Raw genomic sequence first — 15,110 nt, forward strand, 5'->3', positions numbered from 1 at the left:
CATGTAACATATTAGACTATGTACATACTGTATACCATGCATTTATATGGTCTAGTATGTGCAGATGTATGTGAGGTGCTTATGCATGGGGTATTTATAGGCATGTGGATGTAAGCAGAGTGTGTTTGTGTAATACATATTCTTGGAGGTATATATTGTATATACTTTTGAGATATATCTGTTTGTGATACGTATTTTGTGCATCTTTGCTCCAGTGTCACCTTAAGTTAAAATAACCATAGCTACCCTGTTTAAAACAGTCCCAATTTCCCACCACAGTCCCTTCTTCCCTTTTCTCCATGAAAGTGTCGATTTTTAATATACCATATAATGCAGTAATTTAGTATGTTCTGTTGTTTCCTCCCTCACTAGAGCATAAACTTCAGAAGTCCAAAGCTCTTAGTTTTTGTTGTATTGGCCACCATCAATTACAGCCCACTGCAGCTTGTAACTCATGGGCTCAAGCGCTCCTCCCTCCTCACCTTCCCGAGTAGCTGGGATTACAGGCGCGCGCTACCACGCCTGGCCAGCTTTTCTGTTTGTTCACGCTGGACCCCCAGTGCCTGGCACAGGGCCTGGCCCCTGGTAGATGCCCACCCACTCAGCCACCACGTGTGGAAGCAACACATGGATGTCGGCGCAGGCAATGCGGCTGTGTGGGGCACGTGAAGCGTGCAGTGGAGACTTAGGTGCATGGCACAGACACGCATGTCACAAGGGGTGCGACCAGCAGAAGGCGTGTGCGCGCGCCTGAGTACATGACGGTCGCCTGCCCGCTGCCGCCTGGCTATCGCTAGGTCACCTCGCACCCTCGCCCGGCAGCCCTCGGTGGGCGGCTCCGGCAATCTCCCGGGGCGCGACCCCCTGTACCCCGGGCTGCAGTCATTTTCCGGCGGCCGCAGGGCGGGGAGTGAGCTGGCCGCGGCCCGGCTGGGCCGGCAGGAAGCGCGCATTGTTTGCGGGCCGCGGCCCAGCAGGGAGTTCCCGGCCCCGCGAAGACATAAAAGGAGAAAGAGCGCCCGCGGTGCGGCCCGGGCGGCCGGGGGAAGCGCGGCCCCGCGCTCCGCTGACCCTGGTGTCCATTCCCGGCTCCGCCCCTTGGCTTCGATGCACGGGTTCGAATCCCGGCTCGCCGCATCCCTGAACCTGGGAAATGAACGTTGTCTGCTGGAAACCTATCTCAGGGAAGACCCACGTGCTCGCCCCCTCCACTCTCCGCGTCCAGTTTCCTGCCCTGCTAAAAACCCAACAGTCTCCTGAAAAGAGAAGGTGCACAGTGAAACCCAGGATTTCGGAGAAAGGTTTCACCAGCTAGGAAACCTACCACTGTAGCTTGAGCCATGCCCCACATCTCTGGCCTAAAACACCCTCTTCTGAGGGGAACGTTATCTGCAGGCACTTTTATGGATGGGAAACTGAGGCCTGGAAGAGGAAAAACTTGCTCAAGGCCTTCAATCACAAAAACCCTATTGTGCAAAATTTTTACCAACTCAGGGACTTTCTCCCATGCTTAGAGGCGTAGCCACTTTCATGGTGGTTGTTGATTGAAAAACTGATGGAATGATCACTTACTGGGTGAACTGGCGTCACACCTGATGCTTACTGAATCCTCACACCCCTTTTAGAGGTGGACATGAGTAAACTGAGGCCCAGAGAGATAAAGTGTCTTGCCCAAGCTGGTTGAGGAACGGGGCTCCTCGGCCTTGCTCTGGTTTGGGAGATGTTACTCCTGACAATGCTGGCACCATAATCTTGGGCGGGGACATATTTGCATAAGGGTTAAGATCTAAACAAGTCAGGAAAAAGTAAGGAGTTAGCAACCCCCCCCATTGCAGCCCAGCCCAGCCCATAGTATTAAGCCTGGATTGTCCTCTTGCCTCTTTGGGGGGAAAAGGTAGGAAAGGAAAAGGTTGAATCTTCACAGTTCCCACAGGGGCCCAGAGAGGTTAAGTGAGTGGCACCAGGTCACACAGCAAAATGGCTGTGAAACAGAGGCTCCACCCACACACAGCCAGACCTCTGTTTTTGGGGAGAACCCTCTTCTGCATTCTGAAATTCTGGGGACCTGTCCTGAGGTGTCTTCATCCACTGGGCCAGGAGATTCTGATTATAGAGAAACGGCCTACCCTCCACCCCTGTCCCTGCCCAGTCGGGGAACCCTACACCCGGGGGTAATTGAGATCAGATGCCGCTGTGGCTCACAGAATGCTCCCTAGGAACCTGGAAGCATTTATTGTCTGGAAGAGAATCCAGGGCCGTCCTCCCTCCCTTGCTGTCCCCTCCCCAGGCGGCCCAGCAGAAAGTGGATCGGGCCTGAGGAGCCTCTGGTGCTGCCCCGGGTTAGAGCAGCGGCCTTGATGAATACGACTGCTGAAAGCGTCTTCCTGGCTTCCTCCTTCCTGGGGATATGGTTACAGGCGGTCAGACTTCCTGCCCAGCCTGCCTTCGCCTTTGCCTTTCTGGCAAAGTGTGGATCTGCAGGCTCTTCTCCTGCAGGCAGCTCCACACGCCCACCCCCATGCCTTGCAACTGGGGCACCGGCTGGCCCCATTTCATTCAGAGCCCAGCTTGAATGTCACCTCCTCAGGGAGACTCTCCCTGGCCACCCTATATGAACCACCCACCTACCAGCAGTCCTTCCCTCTCACCCTGTTTAATTCTCTTCATATCACTTATCTTTAGTTGGGTGGTTCATTTATTTTCTTTTAATAATGTTTATTTCCTCTCCCCACCGCAAGAATGTGAACCCTGGGAGGAAGGGGACTTTGTCCTGCTCACTGCTGTATCATAAGGCCTGGAACTGTGCTTGGCACACCTGCTCAGTAAATACTGATTGAAAGAACAAGGCAAGGACTGAGCGCCTACTTTTGGCCTCTGAACTTGGAAGTTGACCTTGAATCACATTGCTCTGAGGTGAGGTTTACTGTTTCTGATCTCCACCCTCTGGCTTGTCCTGATTGCATGTCTCTGGTATAAAACCCCACTTTCTTTTTCTTTTTCTTTTCTTTCTTTCTTTCTTTCTTTCTTTCTTTCTTTCTTTCTTTCTTTCTTTCTTTCTTTCTTTCTTTCTTTCTTTCTTTCTTTCTTTCTTTTCTTTCTTTCTTTCTTCTTCTCTCTCTCTCTCTCTCTCTCTCTCTCTCTCTCTCTCTCTCTCTCTCCTTCCTTCCTTCCTTCCTTCTTTCTTTTCTTTTCTTTTTTTTTTTTTGAGAAGGAGTCTCACTTTGTCACCCAGGCTGGAATGTGGTGGCATGATCTCGGCTCACTGCAACCTCTGCCTCCCAGGTTCAAGTGATTCTCCTGCCTCAGCCTCCAGAGTAGCTGGGATTATGGGTGCCTGCCACTACACCTGGTCCCTGGTCTCCAATTTCTTGTGTCTGGATTTTGGTTCCCTCTCCTCACTCAGCAAGCCCATTTTACATGGTAGTGCTATGAAGTCTCGGGTGGGGTGACTGCTGGCCAATACCATACCTTTGTCTGACTTGAGAAAAGGTGCTCCCTAATGGGAGGATGCAGTCCTGCTGGTCCCCAGCTTGATCAACAGAAAGTGAACTCACATGAAGAAAACGGACCATCTTTTTTGGCTGACGCAGCCCCACACTTGGGCACAGGTTGGCTGATTTCAGACTCCACAGATGTGTGACTTGTGCTTGGTTTAATGCTCTACTGCTATTGTCTTGAAAATTTTAATATTTGAACAAGGGATTGCATATTTTTATTTTGCACAGGGCCCCTCAAATTACGTAGGTAGTCCTGATTCTACACACAGTCCTGATTAAATGTTAGCTGTCCCCCTTATACAGATGGGGGAAGGTGAAGCCCAGAAAAGGTGACCATTAATGTGGCTCAGTGAAGCCTGGTGGGGCAGAGGCTGGTCTGCCAGCTCCCAGCTGGGTGAGGCTGGGCACACTCTGTTATGGGGGAACCAGCCATGGTCCCCCACCCACAGGTGCTCAGGATCAGAGAGAAGAGAGATGATATTCACTTGTTTGCATTGCCCGGACACAGCAGGTGCTTGGTACTTGTGGGGGACTGAGGTGCCAGGGCATTGTGGTAGAGGGAGTGATGCTTTCCATTAGGGGCTTTGGAGAAGGCTCCCTGGAGGAGGTGTCAAGGGATCTGACATTGAAGGATGAGGAGGGTTTGAATCAAGAGAGGAGGGGAAGGATATTCCCAAGAGAAAGTCCAGGACGGGCAAAGGTCACTTAGTCTGGATAGGAGAATGAGGATGGCACTGGAGAGGTAGGGACCTCAGTGTCAGGGTGAAGATTTTATCCTCTGTGTGGGCTTGGGAGAGTCCCCAGCTTCTACTCCAACCAGAGCAGATCAGTGTAAACATGTTTTCTGTTTCATACATGGGATGGAGGTGCAGGGGGTGAGAGGGTCCTTGGATTTTGTTTGTAAAAAAAGAAGTTGCCTCTAAAAATATGTTTAAAAGCCACAGCTGTTGGGGACGGAAAGCAGAGAAGGAATTAATACTCCGTCTGGCAGCTCTGGCCTTCTTTCCTTAAGGAGAGTTTGCCCTCTTTAAGGAAAACCTGGAGCCTCAGAGAGGGGCATGTGTCTGCTCTGGGTCCTTGGTGTATCTAGAACCCAGGACTCCTGACTCCTAGATTGGTGCTTTTTTGACTCTGTAGCTGCAGGAACTCATCTCCACAGGCCTGTGGTCCAGTTTCTGTGGTCAGGTGGCAAAGCTGAATCTCCAGCAGCGATAGATGCTCCCTTTTCCCTCCTCTGGCCCACCTGCCAGGCCAGCCCTGAAAAAAGGTGGCCTATGCTGCCACCTGGTGGCCACTCACAGGTAGGGGAGGGTGCCACTTCTCTGCTGGGAGCTAGCCACACTATCCTGGTAACTGATGGTCTAGACAAGGGATCCTGTGCTTGGGTGGGGATTGCCCTGTTCTGGGGCATTGACCCCTTTGGGAATCTGGGACCATTAATGGTGGTATGGCCCACCTCAAATCTGTTCTTCCTTCTATCTTTCCCAGTCTAAGGGACGTAATACCCTAATTGTCTAATCTGGAAGCCTGGGTTTTACCCTTGACTCTTCCTACTCCCTTTTCCCCTAAATCCGGTCTGTCCCGAAGTCCTGTCAAGCCTACCTTTTAGGCACATATGGCATGTGTCCCATGCTCTCTATTCCCAAGACCACGACTCAGGTCCAGCTGCTTCGTTGTCCTCACCTGGTCTTCTCCCCACTCAGGCTTGTCTGCAATCCACTCCGCAGGCTACATCCAGAGGGACTTTGTTAAAATGCATGGATACTTATGTTCTCCCTGCTTAAAACCATCAATGGCTCCCTATTACCCCCAGGACAAAACTTAGCCTTTTTGCCAGGAAATCCGTCTTGGGAATAGTCCCTTGCAAACCCTCTAGCTCTGCTTCTCACAGGCCCCCTCCTTCCCCGACTAATTGGGCAGCATAGCATAGTGGTTACAGGAGTAGATGCTTAGATGCTAGTGCCTGGGTATCTGCTTTTTTTTTTTTTTGTTTTGAGTCGGAGTCTCACTCTGTCTCCCAGGCTGGAATGCAGTGGCACGATCTCGGCGCCATTCTCCAGCCTCCCGAGTAGCTGGAACTATAGGTGCCCACCACCACGCATGGCTAATTTTTTGTATTTTTTTTTTTTTTGAGACGGAGTCTTGCTCTGTCACCAGGCTGGAGTGCAGTGGCACGATCTTGGCTCACTGCAACCTCCACCTCCCGGGTTCAAGCAATTCTCCTGTCTCAGCCTCCCGAGTAGCTGGGACTACAGGCTACTACTGTGGCACCCCGCTAATTTTTGTATTTTTAGTAGAGACGGGGTTTCACCGTGTTGGCCAGGATGGTCTCGATCTCTTGACCTTGTGATCCACCCGCCTCAACCTCCCAAAGTGCTGGGATTACAGGCGTGAGCCACTGCACCCGGCCCATATCTGCTTTTAAATTTCACTTTTGTCATTTGATAACTATGTGACCTCAGTCAGGTTCCTTATCTCATTTTCCCAGTCTCCAAAATGGGGTTGATGATAATAGTGCCTAAGGGGGTTATTGTGAGGATTAACTGAAATATCATGTAAGAAATTGTGCTAAGTCGGGGCCAATTACAAGGTTAGAGGGCAGAGTCTCCACGCAAGACAAGACTTCCTTCCTTCCTTCCTTCCTTTTCCTTTTCCTTTTCCTTTCTTGATGGAGTCTCACTCTGTTGCCCAGGCTGGAGTGCAGTGGTGTGATCTCAGCTCACTGCAACCTCCAACTCTCAGGTTCAAGTGATTCTCCTGCCTCAGCCTCCTGAGTAGCTGGGACTACAGGTGCGTGCCACCAAACCTGGATTTTTTTTTTGTATTTTCAGTAGAGACGGGGTTTCACCGTGTTAGCCAGGATGGTCTTGATCTTCTGACCCTGTGATCTGCGCACCTCTGCCTCCCAAAGTGCTGGGATTACAGGCATGAGCCACTGTGCCCGGCCCACCTTCATTTCTTACATTTTTTTAATTAAAAAATTAAAAAATCATTTTTGTGTTAATTTTTTTCCCCGGAGATGAAGTCTCACTATGTTGTCCAAGTTGGTCTCGAGCTCCTGAGCTCAAGTGGTCTGCCCACCTTGGACTCCCAAAGTGCTGGGATTGCAGGTGTGCGCTACTGTGCCTGCACAAAAAATTTTAAAGTTTTAAAGTGTATTCATTTATTTGTTTATTATTATTTTTGAAACAAAGTCTCACTCTATCACCCAGGCTCGAGTGCAGTAGTGTGATTATGGCTCACTGCAGTCTCGACCTCCTGGGCTCACATGATCTTACCACCTCAGCCTCCTGAGTAGCTGGGACTACAGGCGTGCACTAGCATGCCAGGCTGATTTTTTATTTTTTGTAGAGACACAGTCCCACTATGTTGCCCAGGCTGGTCTTGAACTCCTGGCCTCAAGAGACCCGCCCATCTCAGCCTCCCAAAGTGCTGGGATTACAGGCATGAGCCACCAGGTCTGCCCACCATCACTTCTGACACCTGCTACAAGTTCAAGAGGTTCCCTAAACCACCCTCAGGTTCTGTAATTTGCTAGAAAGACTCACAAGACTCACTGAAAGCTGTTATACTCATGGTTATAGTTTATTACAGGGAAAGGATACAGACTAAGATCAGCCAAAGGGAGAGATGTACAGGGCAGAGCCCAGGGGATTTTCTTTCAAGCATAAAGTAAAGCTTCCATTTTCCTTCTCATGGAATCAGAATGTGTCACTCTCCTAGTATCAGTGTGACAATGTCCGTGGAGTATTGCCAACTGGGGAAGTGCACCTGAGCTTTAGGGTTCAGAGTTTTTATTGGGGCTCTATTTTCTCTTCTCTAATTTACTTTATTGTAAGAATATAGCATATTATATATATATATAAAACATATAAAATATGTGTTAATCAACTGTCATGTTATTGGTAAGGCTTCTGGTCAACAGTAGGTTATCGGTGGTTAGGTTTTGGGGGAGTCAAAAGCTATATGTGAATTTTTGACGTATGGGGGTCAGTTTCCCTAATCCCTGCATTATTTTTATTTTTTTTGCAACAGAGTCTCATACTGTTGCCAGGTTGGGGTGCAGTGGCATGATCTAGGCTCTCTGCAACCTCTGCCTCCTGGGTTCAAGCGATTCTCCTGCCTCAGCCTCTTGAGTAGCTGGAATTACAGGTGCCTGCCACAATGCCCAGATAATTTTTGTATTTTTAGTAGAGAGAGGGTTTCACCATGTTGGCCAGCTGGTCTCAAACTCCCGATGTCAAGTGATCTGCCTGCCTCAGCCTCCCAAAGTGCTGGAACTACAGGCATGAGTCACCATGCCTTGCCACCCCTGAATTGTTCAAGGGTCAACTGTACTAGCTGTTAATCCACTTGAGATGTAATCTACTTCTCAAGAATTCCTCAAAAGGGGAGCTCTCTGTCTCTGGGCCTTTGCACATGCTGTCTTCTCTGCTAAGAACACCTTTTCTCTGGGAAGACCCTGGGGACTGAGTTAGGTGCGCTGCATGTACCTCACCTACCTCCTCTTCTCCTCTTTCCCAGGACTTATCTCATGGTCATTGTCCGGTCAGTGGTCAATGCCTGTGTCCCCCACCACAGTGTGGGCACCTTGTGGGTACAGAAGCTTCTGTCTTATTCTTCCTTGTTCCAGGTGCTTAGCACAAAGTAAGCACTAAGGAACTGGTTATTTTATTTTTATTTTTATTTTTGAGATGGAGTCTCCCTCTGTGGGTCAGGCTGGAGTGCAGCGGCGCAATCTCAGCTCACTGTAACCTCCACCCCTCGTGTTCAAGCGATTCTCCTGCCTCAGCCTCCCGAGTAGCTGGGATTATAGGCACGTGGCCCCATGCCCAGTTAATTTTTGTATTTTTGGTAGAGACAGGGTTTCACCATGTTGGCCAGGCTAGTCTCGAACTCCTGACCTCAGGTCATCCACCCGTGCTAGGATTACAGACGTGAGCCACTGCACCCAGCCAGCAGGCACTGGTTATTAAGTTAAACTTTGAACTCCGTGCTATAGGATGTAACTAAAAAACTAGATTAGACTCAGAAAGGATTTGAAAATAAATAATACAAATCTGGTGAAAAGCCATGGCCAGAACAGGGGCATTTCCTCTACTTCATAATGACATTAACCATTTAAATGCCAGGTTCTGTGCCACGTGCTTATCCATGCTATCTCTTTTCTCCTTTAAAGCCCATGCACACAATTATCTCCATCTTAGTGATGAGGGTTTGGCCATTTAGGGAGGCAAAGTGACTTGCTCAAAGTCACACAGCTCGTAAGGGCTGAGGTGGGACTCATGCCTCTTGGAGGAGCTTGCCTCCAAGAGCTTGTCGCCTCTGGAAACAGTGATGCTGGCAGGGAGGGTGATTGCTGCTTACCTGACTCTGAGGGCCCACTGGGCAGAGAAAATGACCTGTGCTGTGGGCCCTGAGCAGCAGCAGGGTCAGCGGGAGACTGAGGAGGTGGATTTCAGTTTCCTGGGTCCAAGAATGCAGACTGCCTGATGACGTGGCTGCAAATGAACTCTTGCCTTGCACGTCTGCCACCCATGTGCCTCAAGGTCCAGGCCTGGGTTGAGATCCTTCCTCTCTGTCTATCCCCAGTGCTGTTGGGGGTGGGGAGAGGGGTTCTGGGGAAAGAGGAAGGAAGAGCCAGTCCAGCCAGAGGTCAACAGAGGAGCCGGAGGAAGAGGGAAGGAAGAGGAAGAAGGGAGGGCTTGGAGCGTGCTGGGATTCCCAGCTCCCTCCAGTGCCTGAGTTCGTGGGTTCTAAGAAACAGGACACTCTCTGGGTTGGAGGTGGGCTGCCTGAATTTGACCTTTTGGGCAGATGGGGCAGAAATCAGGGCCCCAAACAAACTCCATCTTGAGAGCCAACTGGGGAAGGACCCTGGCCTGGGGGCCAGGAGCCCTGGATTCCAGCTCCTTCTCTGTTTCTTGTTCTCGGGCAAACTCCTTCCAGCTGTAGGCCTCAGTCTCCAGATCAGTTGAATGGAGGTTTGGGCTCAATGACTTGAGATACTCCCTACAGAAAGGCAGGAAGCTGGGCCTCAGAGAAGGCCTGGGGAGGGAACTGGAGGTTGGGTCAGGATGGGTGCTAGTGGCGCCTGTCCATGGGCCTAGAGCCTAGTTCCGCAGCCACCCCACCCCCTCCCAGCTTCTCCTCTGCCCACCACACAGACCACATAGCCTTCTCTTCTCCTTTTCTATATTCAGATATCCTAGAGTTCTGAGGAAGGCCCAGGCTGGTGCCCAGGAACTCTGAGCTGCTGATGGAGTCAACTCTAGTGGGAAGGATTGCAGTTAGAGATACAGCAGGTCACAGGCTTGGGAGGAGATAGCTGGGCTGCAGGAGGGGCCACCCTGAGTGCCGTGGGAGCGGTGAGGGGTCTTTTTGTTACCCTAGCCTGCCTCTGGCCCAAGAGCCGCCCCCCAAGTGCTGGTTGCTTCTGGAGTCTGGACTATCCAGCTGGCTGATAGGGGTCGGAGCGGGGAAGGTGGGTGGGAAGGAATGCAGCCCTGGCCTTGTCTGAGAGCTCACTCTGACCAACAAAGTCATGGAGGCTGTGCCTAGCTGGCTGGGGGGCCTGTGGCCAAGGGTGCAATGGCTGGATTCTATGTTCAGTCTAGACTAGAACTTGGTTTGACTTGAACTGAATTTAGTAGAGTTAAACTGAGTTGGGTTGTGTTGGGTTGGGTTTGGTTGGGTTGAGTTGATTGGAATTGAGTTTGATTGACTTGGGTAAGGTTTGATTTGGGTGGGTTGAGTGGAAGTAAACTGAACTGAGTTGAATTTAGGATAGTTGAGTTATTAAACCCCAGCCCTATCCCTCACAAGCAGCCACTCTGTGGTGGGAGGCCAAACCCCTGCTTCCTCCTCTCCCCTGGGCCTATGAGGCCTTCCCCCTGGTGCTCTCAGAATGGTGCCTGCAGTCCTGACCCCAAGAGGTGGAAGAGTTGGGGTCAGCGGTGGATGACTCTCATCAAAGGGACACCCAGAATCTTCTTGGCTCTCCTCCTCCCCACCCTCCAAACAATACATTTTACTAGAGAGAGGTACAGAAAGGCACAGAGAAGAGAGAGAGATGGAGGAAAAAGCAAGTCAGTGAGGCACTGCTCTGAGAAAGTAATGGCATGGCGATTGATACTTCTGTTCGCAAAGATGGCTTCTGGAGACAGACACTATTGTTTTCCCACCCACCTCCCAGCCTGATGCTCAAATCTCCTTAGTCTGGGTTCAGATTCTGGGCTCTCCAGCCTCAGGAGGGCCTCATTCTGATTCCCCTAACTCCGAATGATCTGGGGCAGGCCCCCTCCAGTCTCTGGGTCTCAGTTTCCCCATCCATAAAATGAGAAGATTGGCCTCAGTTTCTTTCCAGCTCTACTGTGTCTAATGCTAATTTTATGACTGGGGAAGTAGCTTTAGCTCCTGGTTCTCAGGCAGTCGGGGCTGACCTAGGGCTCCCCTGGTGGAGAAAGGGTGGAGGGGATGAAGGGACAGGGGCATCTCCGTTTAGGAGGAATAATTCCCCACCCAAAGCTTAGAACATGAAGCAGATTGTGCCAGAAACAGAGACAGAGAGGGAAGAGTCAACGAGAGGAAGACAGTAATACAGAATTATTGAAAGAGGAGGGGAATCCAAGACAGCCACACACAGACAGAGCAGAGATAATGAGAGAGAGGGAGAGAGAGAGAGAGTGAGTGAAAGAGCGCAAAGCTGATAAAGGCAGGCAAAGGAGGACTGGGCCATAAAAAGGAGGGAAGACAGTGCCAGGCAGATGGAGCAGAGAAGCCAGGGACAGAGTTTTCTGTTCCCTGGAGGTCAGCTCAGACCCTGCTTTTCCCTGCAAGGTATCCAGTCTGGTGGTCCCTCTTCTGCCCATCAAATCTTCTTTTGGAATTTTCCCTGCCCCCCAATCTAAATCTCCTCCAGATCTCACCTCCCTAGAGGTGGTGTGGGCAGAGGTGAAAGCCCTCACAGGCCTGAGGCTTCGTGGCCTTGGGGTTTCATTAAAGGGTAGTAGTAAATGGCAAAGTCAGGGAGGAATAATGGTTATTATATGTATGGGGATGTGGTTAGAGTTGGGAGAAGAGCGAGGAGAGGCAAAGTCCAAAGAAAAATCTCCCCTTCTTTCATTAGATCAGGTATTAACTCTTGTGTTCCATTTCCCTACCAGATATCCTATCGTTTAGGGATAAGCATTACTTTTTGTCATTTAGGGAATGACAGGATATCTGGTGGGGAGGTAGGAGGAAGGTCTTTATTGTTGGAAGGAAGGAGGAGATATAAAGGAAGAACTGAGCTGGACAGGGATGAGTTTAGTTGAGTTAAATTATGTTGAGTATAATTGGTTTTGTTTGGGTAGAGTACAGTGGAGTAGAGTTGCGTTGTTGTGTCATGTCAGGAAGGGTTGGGTCAAATTTATTTTAGTTTGGTTGAATGAGTGGAGTTTGGTTTGGGATTGGTTGAGTGGAGATGAGTTGGTTTGACTTGAACTGAATTTAGTAGAGTTAAACTGAGCCAGGTTGTGTTGGAATGGGTTGAGTTGACTGGAGTTGAGAGTTTGATTAACCTTGCATAATGTTTGGTTTGAGTGGGTTGAGTGGAAGTAAATTGAACTGGGTTGGCTTGAGTTGAATTTAGGATAGTCAAGATGCATTGAGTTGAGCTGAATTAAGTTGGGTTGGTTGGGATAAGAAAGTTAAAAGGCTCCTAGGAGACAGATCCAGGAGAATTGTGCCTCAGGAAGGTGGTGTGAGATTCCAGCAAAGAGAGACATGGTGAGGGGAGGTGTCCATGGCTGAGATCTAAGCAGACTGTAAGTCTGACAAGATTTGGCATATAAATGATTTATCTCAGTGTTTCTCCATTTTCTTTTGTACTATACACTCTTATTGGTAATGGAGGCTCATGATGGCATGGGAAGAAAGCAATATCAGAATCTCATTGCATGTGCATGTGTGCTCACGTGTGTGTGTGTATGTGTGTGTGTGTAATTTGAAAAAATACCCAAAGGTAGTTCCTTTTTATTTTTAAAATTAATTTATTTTTAATTGACAAATAATAATTATGCATATTTATATGGTACAATGTGTATTAGTTTGTTTTCATGCTGCTAATAAAGGCATACTCAAGATTGGGTAATTTATAAAGGAAAGAGGTTTCATCGACTCACAGTTCCACCTAACTGGGGAGGCCTCACAATCATGATGGAAGGCAAAGCAGAGCAAAGGCACGTCTTACATGACAGCAGGCAAGAAAGCTTGCAGGGGAACTCCCATTTATAAAACCATCAGCTCTTGTGAGACTCACTACCGTGAGAACAGTATGGGGGAAACCACCCCCGTGATTCAATTATTTCCACCTGGCCCAGCCTTTGACACGTGGGCATTATTACAATTCAAGGTGATATTTGGGTGGGGACACAGCCAAACCGTATCAAATGTGATTTTTTTTTTTTTTTTTTTTTTTTTTTAGACAGGGTCTTGCTCTGTTGCACAGGCTGGAGTGCAGTGGCATGATCGAAGCTCACAGCAGCCTAAATCTCCTGGAGTCAAGCAATCTTCCCATCTCAGCCTCCTGAGTAGAACTACAAGCACATGCTACCATGCCTGGCTAATTTTCTTTTCATTTTTTTTAAGAGACAGGGTTTCACTGTGTTGCCCAGGCTAGTCTCAGACTCCTAAACTCAGATGATCTGCCCACCTTGGCCTCCCAGAGTGCTGGGATTTACAAGCGTGAGCCACCGCTCCTGGCTAATGTGATGTTTTGATCTGTGTATTTGTTGTGGAAAGATTCAATCAAGCTAATTAACAAATCCTTCACTTAACTGACTTGTAATTTTTTGTGTGTGATGAGAATGTTGAAAATCTTTTAGCAATTTTGAAACATATAACAGATTATTATTAACTGTGGTCACCATGCAGGTATAATAGATCACTAAAACTTCTTCTTTCTAACTGAAACTTTGCATCCATTCATCAGCATCTCTCCCTTCCCCATCTCTCCTCCTCCCCACCTCCCTCTGCCAGCCTCTGGTAACCACCTTCCTATTCTTTGCTTCCATGAGAGTGACTTTGTAAGATTCCACATATAAGTGAGATCATACAGTACTTGTCTTTCTGTGCCTGGCTTATTTCACATAGCATAATGTCCTCCAGTTCTATCCATGTTGTGAATGTTTCCATCTTTTTAAAGGCTGTGTAGTACTCCAATGCGTCTACCTACCACATTTTCTTTCTTTCTATTTTTTTTTTTTGAGATGGAATCTTGCTCTGTTGCCCAGGCTGGAGTGCAGTGGTACAATCTCAATCTTGGCTCACTGCAACCTCTGCCACCTGGGTTCAAGCAATTCTCTGCCTCAGCCTCCCGAGTAGCTAGGATTACAGGCACCTGCCACCATGCCTGGCTAATTTTTGTATTTTTAGTAGAGATGGGTTTTACCATCTTGGCCAGACTGGTCTTGAACTCCTGATCTTGTGATCCACCCACCTCAGCCTCTCAAAGTGCTGGGATTACAGGCGTGAGCCACCGCACCCGGCCACCACATTTTCTTTATCCATGTATCTGTTGATGGACACTTAGGTTGCTTCCATCTCTTGGCTATTGGGAATAATGCTGAAATGAACCTAGACATGCAGTATCCCCTTGACATACCCCAAAAGTGATTCATAAATGCCTCCCAGGCTACAGCATGTTCCAGTGGAGAGTCAATATCCTGCAGAATCTTCACTCTTGCCGAGAAGTTCTGTTTGGATGAATCCCTGGCTGGAAACAATTTTTTTAAGGAGAACGAAGGGGAGCATAAAGGTGAGAAAGTCTCCCCTCTCCGTTTCTTAACCCAATTCTTAGGTAGCAGCCTTTGAAGAAAAGAAAATATAATATTTATTGAGCACCTAATATGTGGTAAGTATTTTTGCTTCCATTGTTGTATTGAACACTCACAAAATCTTTCTGTTTTATAGTGGGGGAACTGTGGCCCAAGGAATTGAAGCAACAAGGTCAAGGTCACACAGCTAGTTTGATGTAAACCCAGGTCAGTGTGTCCCTTTTTGCCAAGAGAGTGACAGAAAACCATAGGTGGTTTGGGGTGACAGCAACCAAAGGATGGTAGGGGAGGTGAGTGGGAGTGATGAGCTAGGGTGGTGGTGGGGTGCTGGGGGACTGAGAGGGAGGGTCAGAGGAGACTGGGGTGCAGAGAATGTGGGCTGAATGGTCTGTCAGAGAAGAGGTGAGAAGATAAGGGAGTGGGCAGTCCAGAGACACTTCGCAGGTGGAGGTCTGGTCGTGGAACTTGTGGCCTCAGCAAGGCAGCAACAGGTCAGGTGCTGGTTTGTGCACCTTCAGCACTTGGGAATTGAGACCCTCCTAAGAATCTGGCAGGTGAGTCCCTGCAAGGAGGTTCCTGGCGTTCTCCTCTCTCCTTTGTTTTCTATTCCTGAGGTTCATCCCATCATCTCGGAGCTCCTTGAGAGCTGAGGACTCCCAGGGCCTGTCTGGAGGTAGGCCAAGATGTCATGTTCTGAGTGTTTGCAGGATGGGTGCAGTGGAACTGAAGGAATCACAAAGCGGCGAGGTCACTCCTGTGTGCAGGGTGTTGGGTGCCCCTAGGAGGCTCCCAGTTT

General features: G+C 49.0%; 1 long non-coding RNA gene across 1 annotated transcript; it reads left to right on the forward strand.

Annotated features, from left to right (window-relative positions):
- The first annotated feature begins 854 nt into the window (after nucleotides 1-854).
- Nucleotides 855-14,596, forward strand: LOC105487171 (uncharacterized). Its single transcript, XR_011613104.1, has 3 exons — nucleotides 855-2,913; nucleotides 12,964-14,295; nucleotides 14,451-14,596. It is a non-coding gene; the product is annotated as an uncharacterized lncRNA (long non-coding RNA).
- The last annotated feature ends 514 nt before the right edge of the window (nucleotides 14,597-15,110 follow it).

This window comes from Macaca nemestrina, chromosome 14 (assembly GCF_043159975.1).
Source record: "Macaca nemestrina isolate mMacNem1 chromosome 14, mMacNem.hap1, whole genome shotgun sequence".
In the NCBI taxonomy this organism is placed as follows: domain Eukaryota; kingdom Metazoa; phylum Chordata; class Mammalia; order Primates; family Cercopithecidae; genus Macaca; species Macaca nemestrina.